General features: G+C 37.9%; 1 protein-coding gene across 5 annotated transcripts in view; it reads right to left on the bottom strand.

Annotated features, from left to right (window-relative positions):
• Positions 1-15,733, bottom strand: part of Dscam4 (Down syndrome cell adhesion molecule 4) — a 360,507-nt gene that overhangs the window by 307,090 nt on the left and 37,684 nt on the right. Inside the window, exon 1 of one of the 5 annotated variants that reach the window (XM_065221641.1) lies at positions 12,707-13,556. The exons of the other annotated variants lie outside the window; for them this stretch is intronic. The gene's annotated coding sequence lies outside the window, so the exon portion shown is untranslated. Of the gene's footprint in view, positions 1-12,706; positions 13,557-15,733 lie in introns of those variants that run through there. 5 annotated transcript variants of the gene reach the window in all.

Raw genomic sequence — 15,733 nt, 5'->3', positions numbered from 1 at the left:
GAGCATAAGTGTACGAATACAAACAGACTGTCATGCACGACAACGAAGCCAGAGTTTAGTAAAAACGTCAACCGTTTCAACCCATGCCCCCTCCCCCTGTCAAAGATATCTTTGTTTAAGCACTCCGAGTGCCCAGTAATGTTGGTAAATCGCCTTTTCGTGGTGCGTAACTGGTAAAATATCCACCACCGTTGCCTAGTCCTATATACTTCAAACAATTATTATTATTATTATTATTATTTATTAACTTCAAACAAGGAGAACAGGATTTTTTTAGGTAATCAAAGGAACACATCTTAGTCCTTGTTACTTTCTATGCATTGTTATTAGTGATAAGTCCGCGGGTTGCCCAAACCGAGGATGATCTTGAAATAAGTAAACAATTGACCACTTTGTCAAGCAGTTTTGGCGTGACTTTCTACCTGGGATTCCACAAAATTGGACCAACTAATTTCTATTTTTTTATAAAACGAACAAATGATGACCATTTTTCTCGTGGTTCTGGAAGAAAAAATCTCAAAATAATGTTTTAGTTCAAAGTTCGAGTGGTAGTAAACGTCATTTCAACTCCTCAAATGAAGTGGTTAATTAGTTAGTTAGTCTTCATCTATGTGATTCCTAATCTTCAGGTTTGATGCCTGGGATGGTAGTGATGCCTGCGAGAAGGCGGTGAAATTCCATCATCGCGGTAGCTAGAATAATGCCGAACAACTCTGAACTAAGCAGTAGCAAGAGGCGGCTTCTGGCTAGTGTATCTTCGTTGATACTGAGGTACGAAGCTGGGTTGGAGCGCTGGCAGTTCTAGCTCATGGCCATGCAAATCGTCAATGCGTACAGAACCATCTCGTCGGAAGCAGTATGCGTCATCATCGCCGGAATGAACACTATTGGCATCACCCTGGTGGAGGACGACAAGTGCTGCACTGTTACGTTAGATGGACACACAGGTTAATACCACACACTTAGAAAAATGCTTGTAAATTTAAATGCTCTGAGAGTGACATATACGAGCGTCAATGTTGACATAAATTTAAGTCATAACAGACGTGAAATATAGCTCAATCAAACGTACTTTTCGTCGAGCAACAAACTTTTCAATCTCGGAGCACTTAATATTACATGACATGTTTGTTTACGTCTCATCTTTTATGTCATAGATGGATTTCGTCACGTGTAAAATTAATTATTTCTAAGTGTGCAGTTCTCTCGTCCTGGGTGAACAGTAAGCATGGAGAGATAAACTTCCACCTGACGCAATTCCTAGCTGGTCATGGTTGTTTCTACATAAGTTCGGTCACGCAAGGTCAACCCTTTGCATGGAGTGTGAAAGTGTGGACGTAACACCGGAGTGGGGAGATGGAAGATACCTGCCCTCAACGTTGAGCATGTCGTCGTTGAAGTGTTGAGATGAGGGCACCTGGAATCAGCAGGATAGTCACTGAAATATTGTCGGAGCTGCAGCAAAAGTGAAGAGACGATCAGCAAACTAGCAACGCCGGATAGCGTTGTTCACTAAGTTCAAGTCAGAGGAAATGAAGCTTCATTGCTTGTTGCACGACAAGCAATTGAATTTCCATTACTCTGACGAAAGGGCAGTTGAGCTACGCATGTCAACCATAGAGGTAACTCTAAGACTAGAAGATCCCGAAATAACGTGCTCAACTTTTTGGCTCAGCTCTGGTACTATCTACGGTCCCAAGCTAATCGATTCACCCCTCGAAACATAGGAAAAACCAATCACCCCTCATTTTATCTGTTAAACTTTCATAGCGAATCAAAACAAACATTGCGTAGTACTAGAATTTCGACTAGAATGGGATACGTTAATCGTTTGCTTGGGACCAATAGGCTAGTCAAGTAGTAAGCCAATTTAAAATCGTTAGTTTCGTATTGATTGTTGTGTCAACTGCGTTCAATACGTGCGAGTATACGATCTTTCACCAGAGGTCAAAGATTTCGATCAATCGTTGGTGCTTGGGAAATACGGTGTTGTGAAGCGTGTCATTTGGGAGAAATTCCCTGCGGACCTGGGCCTAGACATGTACACAAGTGTACGAGGTTTATATATGATCATAAAAAAAAAAAAGATTTCCAACTCGATATGTTTGGTAAATCTAAATGGGGATATATTCTCTCAAGGGAACAAAACTGGCGCCGGATGAATTCCTACCCCAAGTGGAAGAACCACCAGCAGACAGTAGAACGGAACAAGAATAGTACCAGTACGTATGCTGATAGTGACTGATGCATCGTCAACTGACAACGATAAAGACACAGAGGAAGAAATTGAGGTGCTGGAAGAAAAGGTGGTGGCGATCACTCCGGTGGCAGAAACGTCATCATCAAACATTTTGCTTGAATCCAAAGTTTTTGACTCTTTGGTTCGATTATCTTTGAATCTAAGTCAGCTGATGCAAGCATTGAGCAATTCAGCTCCATTCACATAAATGTTCGATTTGTTGCGCTACAAGATAATAATGAGTTTATGTTCAACACATGCGTGCATTTAGGAATCAAATGTTTATTGTACTTCAATTTTTTTAAATTCGGCATGCTAATCATGAAAAATTGACATTTTATGAATGATAATTCATGTATGATTTTTTATCGCAAACGTGTCGTTAAAGCACGTATAAACATAACATAAAAACTGTAGGTTACAGTGCCACCACCAAGGGGGGCGGCTTCAGCAGCCCTCCTTCTTGGCAGAGGATTGGTGGAGATGGATGTTACGTCCCCGGATGCCGAGAAGAACAATGGAGATAAAGCAAGCCATGCTCAGCAGCGGTTTGTATCCAAATACAAGAATGAAGCGTAGTGGCGCCGGTGGTGTAGTGGTAAGTGTGATTACCTCTCACCCCAGCAGGCCTGGGTTCAATCCCAGTCGGTGCCGCCAGAATGTTCTGAGGCATAACATCTCTGAGGGAAGTAAAGCCGTTGGTCCCCGGTTCATGAGTTGATGGGTCGATAGGAAGGGTCCAGGTGTGGGAGCTGCCTTTCTGGCGTCGGTAGGATTGGTACTCAGCACGGAAAATAAGATCGACGGAAAACAAATCAAGGATAAAAAAGAATGACGCGTGCCCGAGCAGGAGAAAGAAACTAATGCATAGCTAATTCTGACCTGATGACCATGATCAGCATGACATAACCTGAGCAGAAAGAGGCGAAAGAATAATACCAAAAAATTACATGTAAAATGCTTTGTAAATAACAAAAGTTGATATTTGGATGCCAAAAGAATACTTGTGTGGTATCGTTTTAGTATTGCATTATCATAATTTGGTATTAGATTGGTATTGTGGGAACATTTGTTTGTTTGTCAGGCTCATCTATACCAATTTAAGGTATCGAGATATTCGTTCCTGCTCGGGTGGGGTAGAGTGTTACTTTGTCTTAATCGTCCGTTTCCGTTCTATCGATAATATAATACATTTCACAGTGATCAAATCAATAATACGTTTGCTTAGATGCGTTAGCTCAAAAGTTACAAAACAATGCCTATACGAGAGCGATGTATAAATATTTGCACTCAGTGTTATCAAAACAAAAGAAGCGCTCCTAGCAATTCCATTTTTTCTGCCTTCATTCGTAGAACGAAGAAAAACCTAGAAAAACCAATGGCGTTTCAATGCGTTAGGACGGAATTCTATCTCGTTGAGCGAATATGGAATCAGCAAGGAGTGTTAGATTTCTAACAGTATCACAACAATTTGTGACTATTTATCAAATTTTGGAAATCATCAATAGTAGAGTTACTTCATTTTTTAGATATATCCGATCAAAAAAGAGAAAGTGCAAGTTGTGCTTAGTAGGATGGAAACTAGTAGCGAATTTGTTTATTATCCAGGTTGGAACCAGTTCCAACCGGTGCAAACCAGAGCTTATTGTCTGTGCAAACCTCAACCCGAACTAGGTTACAAAAACAAACGTTCACACTGATGTTTGACAGCCAACAAGGAGACCTAAACTTGATAACCGATCAAATTCTGAATAGTGGATTATACCTAGAAGAAGCGCATAAAGGACGAAGCGGTTGGCATTGTCGAAGAAAAACGATTTGAGGAAGAAGAAAAAAATTGCGGTTGCAGAAAGCGGAAGCAAAGCTCAAGTCACCTTCTAGGAAAAGTAAGAAGAAAACATAAGCATTGTTCTCATAAATATTTTACTGGTTCTTACTCACTGATTTTCGGCTGCATGGAGTCCTTTTGGACATTAGATCCTTAATAAATAAACTAATTGAAAAAATATCTCCTTCAACTTTGTAATCGTCAACTTCATACATGAACCTAATAATACTACCAAAAAGAAGCATACAAATATCATTATAAAAATAAAATCTTATGTTTACATACCAAACGAAAATCTACACACTACAAAAAAAAGCAATGTAAATGTTGTTGCCCTTTGACCGGTACATACAACCGGCCCTTATGACATTCAAATAAGTTCAAAGAAAGACAAATTCAATTTAATCAAACGCACTTTCATTTGAATTTGAATTATTTGGTTCTGGAACACTTAATTTACGTTTATTTCTGTTTACATTCCATGATGTACGTCAAAGATGAATGATGGAAGTTTGAATATTTTTTAGGGATCTGATATTGCACTTGTAGGCCTATCGCAAGTAACATTTCAAGTTTTATGGAGGTTTTAAAGCATACTACAAGTCTAAATCATGGTCTACAGAACCATTATAAAACCGAAATTGTTACTTGGGATCTATATGCTTCTTGTACATTTGTGTTATCTCTGGTTATCAATGTTATCAGTGGGATAGTGTAGTTTTTGAGGATGTTCAAATTGATACAATGCTTACAAAGGTTACAAAGTATAACAGTTATAATTTTAATTAATTTGTCCTAGTCGTTTTTATAGTGGAATGCATGTATATGTTGCTCAATTAAAATATGGTGTAAAATTCTTACTAACAAGCTACATATACAATTTACAATGTACATGCTAGATACAAGTGAATTCAGGTATTATCCACCCAAAATTAACATTTAAAAAAAAATCATATTTATGTTGATGCTATGTAATCCTACCCGTTAAAATTCCTAGTGCTGGTTAAAATGCATATCGATTGACCGAAATTCACACTGATAAGAGATAATAACAAGTTTCCATAACGTACGATCACAGTATTTAGTGTAAGGTTGATACATGGATTGGATATTTTCATAAGTAAATTCAAATAAATCACGCAAAATATTTATCCCTGAAAAATCACCCAAATCGTTTTCAGTCCATTTAGTCGTATATCTCATGAATTAGAATTCACTCACCACCAGCCTGATTCGATTATTAGAATTTATGCCCCGGAAAAATGTCAGAATGTTCTACGTGTGCTTGCATCCAGTTCCGACATTATGTGAACATTTTTGGTTTCCTACCAACGAGCGCGGAAGGCAAGCACTTCCACGTGCTTTCGAGATGGGAATGAGTGCAGTGTAGAGGAGTGCAATGCATCGAACCCAGATATGCAACTTGTTTACGGACCAATGCTTGCAGGTGTAGATAGCTATAGATGCCTGTAATGTCTGCAGGAAAGTGCAATTCAGATCAAAAGCAAATGAGCTTACACTGGCAAAAGGTTACGGGGCGTGAATGTAGCCAGTACGTGATGTTTTAGTTACAATGCTTGCATAAAATCAGCACATGCAAACTGAGAAAGCAATTAGGAAAACCGATAACGTCGTTTACAGTAATTTCATTACATGCCAATAATTTACGTTGTAGGTGGAGGAAAAAAAAACTTAACGACTGATAGTGGTGCTGGCAAAATTGTAAAATGTCCTCACTGTCGCTATAGTTTATATTAAATATGAACATTAAGTTCAGGTTAAGCACAAACTTCTAGTTGTGACGTAAGTGCAATAAAGAAAAAGAATAATGTATTGTAGATAGAGTTTTTTTTCACGCGCGAGAAAACAGTTGATTCTCTCGTTCGGCTAACAGGTAGAACGTTAGACGAATACGTTTGTCATTAAATAGCAGGAACATTTTTCGGCATCACCAAACGTGAATCGTGCAAATTCGTGGAAGCACTCACTCTGTCACCTGCCAAAAAAAGGATTTCAACTTTCTTTTGATTTATGAAACAGCTTCTAGTGCTAACGCATATGTGGACGTATGAGTGTCAAAGCTTTAATCTTTTTAAGTGCTCGACACATACGTTAGGAACGTGGAAGTGTGAAAATGAAAAGGGTATAGCACTGATTTAATGTTGCCACCTGACCGTATATGTTTTGCCATTAGAATATTTTTGATTTCTTCACACAAAACAAATGACACGAACATCTGCATGTCAGTTATTACAATGGGCTGCAGCGTACTAGCAAGTATTTCCAGAATGAATGTATAAAATATATTTTAAGCCTCAAAATTTTCAAACATTTCTTAATTTTCTAGCCACAGTGCATTTGGGAAACCAAACTTTGCTCGAAAATTTAGCTAACATAAAAATTACACAATTATTGAAAAATCTTCCGACGACCACATCACAGAATCTGTGGATGCGCTGAAACATTCAAAGTGTGCATGTTTTTTATGCAAATCTGTGATATAATATTACATTTCCCGATTGGGTGTTATAATGGAAATCAATCAAACGGACTACACTAGCAATGCTGATTCACAGAACTTCGAAAAAGAAGTAAAAAACGTATTTCAAATGCCAAAAGTCTACCGGGCTGCCTTCCTGGCACGTCGGTAGCATTGGTGCTCAGCACGGCAAACAAGATCGACGGAAAAAAAAAACCATGCCCCGGCGGTGCATATACCCCACAAGCCCTTATAATCTCATAAAAATCCCAAGGGAGGGGATGGCCCATTTCACATAAAAATGTTTCACATAAGGACATTTCGGAGAAGCATGATTCGCATTATGGACACTTCGCATAATAGACGTTTCGTATAATGTTTTATTTTTGGAAATAACATTGTGTAAACACAACCGAGGAGGGCACAGATAGCACAGTCAGTAATGGCGTCGTATTACCTAGTCTAAGGCTTCCATGCTTGGTTCAAAGGCTGTACAAACTCGGAATAAATTTGCTAATTTTTAAAATTTTCACTAAATTTTAAACTTTAACCGAACAGTTCGGTAGTAAAAAAAATTACCGCACAGCGATGGCATGGTTAAGTGTGTGTAATGTGGTCGTTGGAAGCTTTTTTTTTAATAATTTTGAAATTTTTATGTTTTGTTAATTTTTCCAACAAAGTTTGTTTTTCAACATGAACTGTGGCTAGGAAATCTTCTCGTGAAGGTTTTATACGAAGATATTAATGCTGGCAAAACTTGCTTGTACGTTACAGTCCATTGTAAGAACACTTACGTCCCATGTTCATGCCATCAATAGACTGAATGTAGAGGAAATGCTTGGTTTTCTTGATTAAGGAGATAGAGAAAATGGCTCTTATGTTGGCATATAGATCTAAAAATTGGTCTTATCGATAAACAATCTTTTTTTCTTTTTATGTATGGGCCCAATATCGGGACACATATGCCGACATTAGAGACATTTCACCCCCTAAAATAAAGATTTGTGTTTATTTTGCATTTAATCGCACTTTTTAACCTAACGTCTTAATTTAAACGCTATCTATCTTTAAGTTAGTACTACCAATTTAGTCAACAGTAGTTTTTGATAGGGTAGAACGCAACTTCGTCGTAATTGGCCCTATCTGCTTTCGATTCCTTAATGTTAAAATCAAATATTTTGAAGAAGTTACGTTGCGCTAAGCTTCAAACCCTTGTTTGTATCTTTGTCTTCTCAGTGTGTTAATCTTCACCCCCTGGATCTTCATAGCATAGCATAGCATAAACCAGGTTGCACATTGTCGTATGTGGTACGAGCTCCAAACTGTTGTTAAGAAGGAGACCCACCGTCATCCGTTGCTGTTAGATAGTAATTTGTTATTAATTACTACCTTTTAGATAAAGGATGTGTCTCCCTCCAACAGACCAGAGCTGTCCTGGCCACGTCCTTGGATTTGGTGGGGAAAGGGGAGGAATGTTAGTCCGGCACTTACTTAAGAGAGATGCAGAGAACTCTACGACCCCTCATAAGTGTCACGGGAAGGGTGGATTTTTGTTAGTAGAGAGGATAAGCCATAGGTCCGCCCAGCCGGCGTTGCTAGCAATCGTTATATCAAGCATTTAATAAATAGAAGCTGTCCGTTGTTGCTGCCCATTACTTAAACATATTATTCAAAGCAGTCTTCAGATTATGGAATTAAGAAACGTTATCCGCTCGATCCTGTTGCTCCTTTGCGCCTGACAATGTTTGTTGATCCTAAACATATGCACAATTCATTCTGATCGATAAGAGGTTCTCATGTGAAAAAGGTTATTAATAGTATGGGGAATCGTAGATTAGAGTGAAGATGCGCCCTTGGCCTAACTCCACGGTCTGGCTGGCTGAGCTGGATAAAATCTGCCTGCAATCATTTTTTTTATCAATGCAAGAAGCTTGAACCCGGGAGTAAGAAGGTGACAACTCTACCGCAGCTACAATAGCCCATTTCAAGAACGCAAGCATTCCGAAGCCATTTTCACCCATGATAAGCCCCGCTTCAATACATTATCGATGCAAATATACACCATTGATAATGTACTGAAACTTTCAATCAAGCAGTAGTGCAATACTTGATTGACGCGTATTTTGTAAGTTTTGAAATGATCGTTTTTAATTAGATGGATATTTCCTAACGAGGACAGAGGAACGAAAAGGTAAATAAACTTAGCTGAGCGTAACTACGCGTAGGTTAGAACAGTCGGCACCACATGCAACGAATAAGAATTTGCAAATTTTCACTCAATCCACTTTTCAACATCACTTCTGTACTTTCAAATTAACACTTTTTAAAAATGAAATTGTAAATTTATAACATTTTCACTAGAACGAAAACGACGCAGCAAAACAAAAACATGTCATTTTCGCAGCGCGGCCTACTTCCATCTTCACACCCTGGATCTTCATCAACAAGAAATAAGAAAGCGCTCAAAAGTATGCAACACTCTTCTCATATTAATCAATTACTCATACATGCGCTTTTGGAGCGTCTACACTTAAAGCTGTAACATGAATTAAAAAAACCATCTACAGAATCATCAGAACATGAATAAAAAAAACCATCTACAATTGAGTGAAGGCCCATTAATGCGACAGTTCTAATCAAACGCACACTCCTTTTAGCTAATACAATAATGGATGAGGGGACTTGAGGTATTTCCTCAAATCCACGTATAAAGTTACAAAAAACACTTTGAATGTCTGGAAATGCTTTCGGCAACATAGGGCTGTTAAACGTCGCCAGAACTATTCCACAGCCGCAGACAGTATATAAGCAAGTCAAACGGGCACTCTTTTGCACTGTGAGTTTGAGGAAATACCTCAAGTCCCTGCCTCCATTAATGTATGAGCTAGGTAAAGGAGTGTGCATTTGGTTAGTAAATGGCTCTTTGCGCTCAATTTAAACTTCTGTTCAATTTTCTAGCGGAACTATTAATTTATCCTCTTCAGAACTTTCTCTAACTAAAAAAAAATATCGCAGTAAAGCATCATGTTGATCTAAGTATAGCATTTCTCCGAACTCTAAACATACTATTAAACAATGTGTAGTGTGGTGAACTCCAAGAGAGAGAAATTGGTTTTTGAGGACCTCGCCTCGCCAAAATGCGCCTATGTTTGATTTACTTGCTTTGTTAAGTATATTGCATTTTCGATATTTTGACCATCAAACAATTTAACATTTTGATAGATTTTGGTTCAGTTCTAGATTTGGCCACTTTCACCAGGACATCCAAAGCATTTTTTATGTAGGTAATATGACACAGGTTAGGCAGGTCATGTTATTGATATCCTACAGAGATATCCGATTATCAAGATGGTCTTGTGGGCAGTTTTGCCATACAAATCATAAGATACATTTCTTTTTTGCTATCATGATGTCCCCTAGCGGACGAACGTTGAACTATAGATGGCATCTATCTCAGTATGCTGGTTGATTCTGGAATACTGTTTTGTATATTGATGAATTTTAACAGAATGGTATGTTCGAAGCGCAAACTAAGTCAAAATAGTTCAGATAACGTTAAAATTACAGTAAATTATCAGCAAAGCTGACAAAATTATTCTAAAAATAATCCCTTATACATTATGCTTAAATTGTATAATATAAGAGAAGTCCATTAAAATATAATTGTAATTAGTGAAACAGGGGGATGAGGGTGATGCTACAAATACCGTTCTGATTCACATTTCTGACACTTAAGACATGTGCTGCAGAAAAAGGACATATAATATATGGCAACACACTATTTAGTTTCATTTCTTCGATACATTTCTGAAATATCCTTAAGTTGAGCTATCTGAGACGATATTTTAAAGTAAATATCAAAAATTTGCGAAAAAAATTTCGGACACTTGTCTTTGAGGAGATTCAAATTTCAGACACCCAATTTTGCAAGCTTGCAAATACTCATTTCAGCTAAAATAATGTTTTTCGGAATAATAAAACCAAAAGATGGTATGATGACATGTTTTACTTGTAACTTACAAGAAGAGGTTACAAAGTATGAGTTTGTAACATAAAACCTGTAAATTTTGCTTTCTATGAGTCACAATCGCTGATTGTGACTCTCATGAAGTAAAATAAACAGGTTAAATATGTTAAACACATTCTTTGCAACCTCTTCTTGTATCTTACCAATTCAAAACATGATCATAGTATCTTATTATTTCATAATTTTAAAAAAAACATTGTTTTAGCTGAAATGAGTATTTGCACCTTGCAATTTTGTGCATGGTTTTTAAGGTACGTGCGTTAGCAGTTATAATTTAATTTTATTCGTTTATGATAGCTACGTTATATTTGATTTCAAGTGTAGCGTTGTTTAATCTAATGAAATTATTAAATACTATAAATGAATAAAAATGTCTTGACCGAAACATGAATTAATTTTTTTTTTACAGTTACACTTTATTTTTTAAGAATGTTGGAAGCGCGTTTTAATTTTCGCCTGCAACGTTATCATTTAGGGGTGATACCAATACAAATGGTAGTAAAAACGTGGGTTAATTAAAGGAACAAGAGTGATATATTTGTAATGTTTATATCATATAAGTGTGTAGTTATTTCAAGATATAATTATTAAATTTCCGAAATATGAATCAGAACGGTACTTTATCCAGCACCTGTAGGATAACCGGTTTAATTTCTTACAGAAATTTAACCCTGCGCCTGCGGTCTGGATTACTTTCTAGCTTCTATGAGACAATTCGTTTATAAAAAATAAGTTCAGATTCTCCGTGAACGATCGCCCTCGTTGTTGTTCGCTAAAACAGCTCAATTATTTACGGTTACCACATTAATTTTACGCAAACCCTGACATGTAATAGTCTTGTACATGCTCAAAAAACATTGTATTTTATTTCGGTCCACAATATTATGAGAGCATTCATATAGGATGGAAAGACAAAATACTTTTATATTAAAACATACTCTAGCATGTCGACTGCTGCTGGTTCTTTTGATACGTAATTCCCAAGCTCATAAAGCCGTCACAAAAGTCATGTGCATTCTGTCATTCTGCAAGTTTTATAAAATGATAAATGTGAATCCTAAAATCAACACAAAACAGTTAATTCTTCTTGCTAATATTGTATTTGACATTACCAATTCACAGGATAGTACGAAAGTGTTTTTTACCGAATTGTTCAACATATTCTCACTTCTGAAAAAATAGCGCTGCTGTTTTTCTGTCGCTCTCTATCCAGTGAAATTGAGGTGGTCTGTATCCTACGTATATGTTTGTGCCACCCTGGTTTCAGTTGGTCGCCGGTCCATGAGTTGATGGGTCGAAGAGCAGAGTCCAGGTGTAAGAGCTGCCTCCCTGGTGTCTGGAACATTGTTACTCAGCACGGAAAACAAGATCAACGGAAAACAAATCAAGGGAAAAAATATAATAATGAGACACATTGAAAACAAGCTCTTTAAACTGTTCGGTTTTTTGTCTGTTTTTCACAGCAAAAAATTTCAAAAATGCTGATGTTTTTTCCTTGATTTGTTTTCCGTTGATCTTGATCTTGGAAGGCGTGATAAGAGATGTTATGCCTCAGAACATCCCAGCGGTGCCGACTGAGATTGAACCCAGGCCTGCTGGGTAAGAGGTAATCACCTTTACCACTACACCACCGGCGCCGCTGATAGTATGTCAAATAACAAGCTAAAATAGAATGCTGTCAAGCTGTCCAAGGGCCACTAGTCTTAAAAAATGACTTAAAATAGTAATAAAATTCAGATCTGTTCGTGTTTTCTAAGATTGTAAACTAAAGAAGAGGATGCCCCGTAACGTGGGTAGATCACCTTTTCGTGGTACGTTACGGGACGAAAGATCTTCCACCAATTCCTAGTCTTGACTACTTCAAACTAGGGGAACAGGATTTTTCAGTAATCAAAGAAACACATCTTAGCCCTTTCTTTATTTGATAGTCACAAGACTCGGCTTTGTCCACCGAGGCTGCTCTTGAAATCTTGAAGCGGCAAAATAAAACATTTTTATCTTGAAAACTATACCTTCGACAGCAGTCCTATCACATAGGACTAACCACCTTCACATGCCTGAAACGTTGAAGAATCCCACAGATAGAGGACATTAAACAGACTTAATAACGCATATGGAATTTAAAAATATTACCTTTTCCACAATCAAACACATCGAAGCATATAACCCTCAGGTGCTTATTATTCAATCACCTATTTACTCATCAATCGCACAGTTAATCTACTACTATTACCTATTTCACATTGATCTATCCAGTTATTTATATGTACAGCATATGTTTTCAAATATCACCATATCTTCAGTACATATATGTAAATTACATTTCCAAATAAAACACCTTATCCATCATATTTCACTTTACACTTGCTGCTTTATTTGTTGTGAAATAGATTCACGATGGAATTCAATTTAAATATTTTCCTCAACAGCATAACTGAAGCACTTCGTATTAACCTGATGACGAGAGACAGCAAACTTACAGCTCACATCACTTCATCCGTTCAAGAATTCAATTTATATGCTTGTCAGTTCTAGCATCACCTTAGCTTCGTGTCTTGACACCTGTGTCTGCACTTCAATTCAAAACACGCTATGTAAAATTCCGTTCCTTTTTCTCCGAGGAACAATCTCAATTAATATCAAACTCCGATGATTCTTCTATAGTTGATGCTCTCAAGACAGACAGTCGTCGTAACCGTAAAAAGATTCCGTCCGTTCTGAGGATGGAACGGAAATCCTCCGAAATCCACTTGAGATTTCTCAAGAACAATAAGTTTCTCAGCACTTGAGTAAATTACTTGCGGACTCGTCTACACCACTCTGCAGGGGGAAAGTATTCCTTCTCTTGGGAAACCAAACCACACGGAGATGGTAAATCAGGGAGACCGATAACAAGCAGTAGTAATCCGAAGGGGGAGAACACTCACAAAACGGTTGGCAAACCGGACCCGGAAATTTGCTCCTTGGGAATGCGTCCGCCGCAACGAACCTCAAAAATCAGACTGAAGATGTACGAGTGGAGCAACCCAGTTCAGACCACCAAGGATGATGATGGCGATAGGAATGTGCTTGCAGACGTGCCTTGAGATTGGGAGGGAAAAATCACCGAGAGCGAAAAAGGAAATCCTCACTCATTTCGTTATCTCATCTTCTGCTCGGGAAAGCTTCGCCCGCTCAGAAGCACTCTGCTGCGACAGGATGCTGTGGTATGGATGGACGAAACAAACAGGAGAAAAACGTTTGAGTTTGTTTTGGCATCAACGTTCCGTTACAGTGGGCCAGTTATAGATATTTTTTTTATTTTTTTTATACAGTCTCCGATGGTTTCGCACAGATTAATTTTAACGTATCCTATTTACTCTACTACTACACAGAAACAAATTCTGAATTTTAACTATCGCGTAGAATCTCCCCTCGTTGAATTTTGAGCTATAGTTGGCATAAACAACGAAATCGTTTACAAGCTTGCATATAATATTGCTCATTTATGCGATATTGCACTTAAATTTACACGAAATATCGTGTAAATTTACGACAAATCCAGCGTTTACTTTATGTGCACTATGTATCGCAGAAATTTAAATGAATTTTTCAAACGGTGTACTTAAAAATAGAGCCTAGTAATATTAAAATCAAAGTCGTCACAATCAGTATTAAAAGCTCTTAGGCAGCAACATAGACCAGGGACCATTAAACCCATAATTAGTACTTTAACTAATGCTATTACTTCATGCGTAAAGTTAACTATTTACATAGTTGGAGATGCTAAACGACAAATATCAGACATTTTTATCTCTAGTCTCTAGTAACAATGAGTTTCGAAGCAACAATCCAAGCGGCACCGGTGGTGTAGTGGTAAGCGTGATCACCTCTCACCCCAGCAGGTCTGGGTTCAATCCCAGGGAAGTAAATTCCATTGGTCGCTGTTTCATGAGTTGATGGGTCGATAGGTAGGGTCCAGGTGTGGGAGCTGCCTCCCTGGCGCTCAGCACGGAAAACAAGATCGACGAAAAACAAGTCAAGGAAAAAAAAATCACAAACCTTTCCCTCCCCGATGACCGTAAGGACGTGGCCAGCGCCGATATTGACCTTGAAACTACTGGTTCACCGGAGTACGTACAATGATAATGGATTGCTTATCATAAGCCCCGTTGACAACCTCCGAAAGTTTTCATCTGATTTTCTTTGAAAGATTCTTCAGACATCTCTCAGATTTTTTTAAACTTTTTCCGGAAGATTCTTCCAATTTGTTCTAAATGCTTTTTCCAATATTCCACTGAAAATGTCTTAAAACCAATCTCGGAATTTGAAGTGAGTGATTTTGGAATGTTCCTCTCATCTTTCTTACATTTTTCCGCTCCTTGTTGAGCGAGCAGCTAATCGAAAAATTGTATTGAAAGCAATCTTGGTGAACACTATAGTTCTGTTGCCCAGTAACGCCTTGTATATTATCTTTTTGTGGTGCTATACTGGCTTTAAGGTGTTTCACTGTGAGATCCTTATTCCAGTAATCACTTAGAAACTTCAAGTGCACAAAAATCAACTTCCAGAACACTTACCATAATGAAACTGTTACTCCACGTTTGCTGCACTGCAGCATACATAAAGTAGCAATTTCAGGTGAATTGAGGCACTAATTACTGAGATTTGTGTAATTGAAAATTCGAAGTGAAAGTGCATGTACAGCCTTCGTGGCGGCCTTTTGTGGACTCTACAAGGAATCACCTTAAGGGGAGCCAGTGTACAAGCTGAAAAAAAGGCGAACAGAAACACTTTGAAAGAATGCGGTTTCAGCATTTTATCAAAAATATTTTAGATAACGATTTCCCAAATTTTGGTTTTTTAAATGTGCAGCGAGGTGGCACTGCAGTCGCCTTAGTGATGGCATCCCCGGCGTGAAGCGGTTTGCGGGTGGAAACTATTTGCAGCCGGAGATAGTCCTAATTAGAACAAAATGGATAAAAGTTTAATAAACTAGAATGTTTAAACTAGTGAATTGTCCCGATTGTTAAAATATTGATTTTTGACAAAACGGCGCGCGTTTGAAAAAAGTCCGTACGTCCCAACACGATCTTACCCACAAAAACTGCTTGAGCAGTGCTTCTTCTTTTCTCCAGAGTTTCAATACCCTGCAGTCTACAACGGTGTTTTAATGTGATA

The sequence above is a fragment of the Ochlerotatus camptorhynchus genome, unplaced genomic scaffold, assembly GCF_037179485.1.
Source record: "Ochlerotatus camptorhynchus isolate MF236.1 unplaced genomic scaffold, CSIRO-AGI_Acam_v1.1 ptg000146l, whole genome shotgun sequence".
Lineage (NCBI taxonomy): Eukaryota > Metazoa > Arthropoda > Insecta > Diptera > Culicidae > Ochlerotatus > Ochlerotatus camptorhynchus.
The sequence above is the reverse complement of the archived record's forward strand: the minus strand, read 5'-3'. Positions and strand labels throughout refer to the sequence as shown.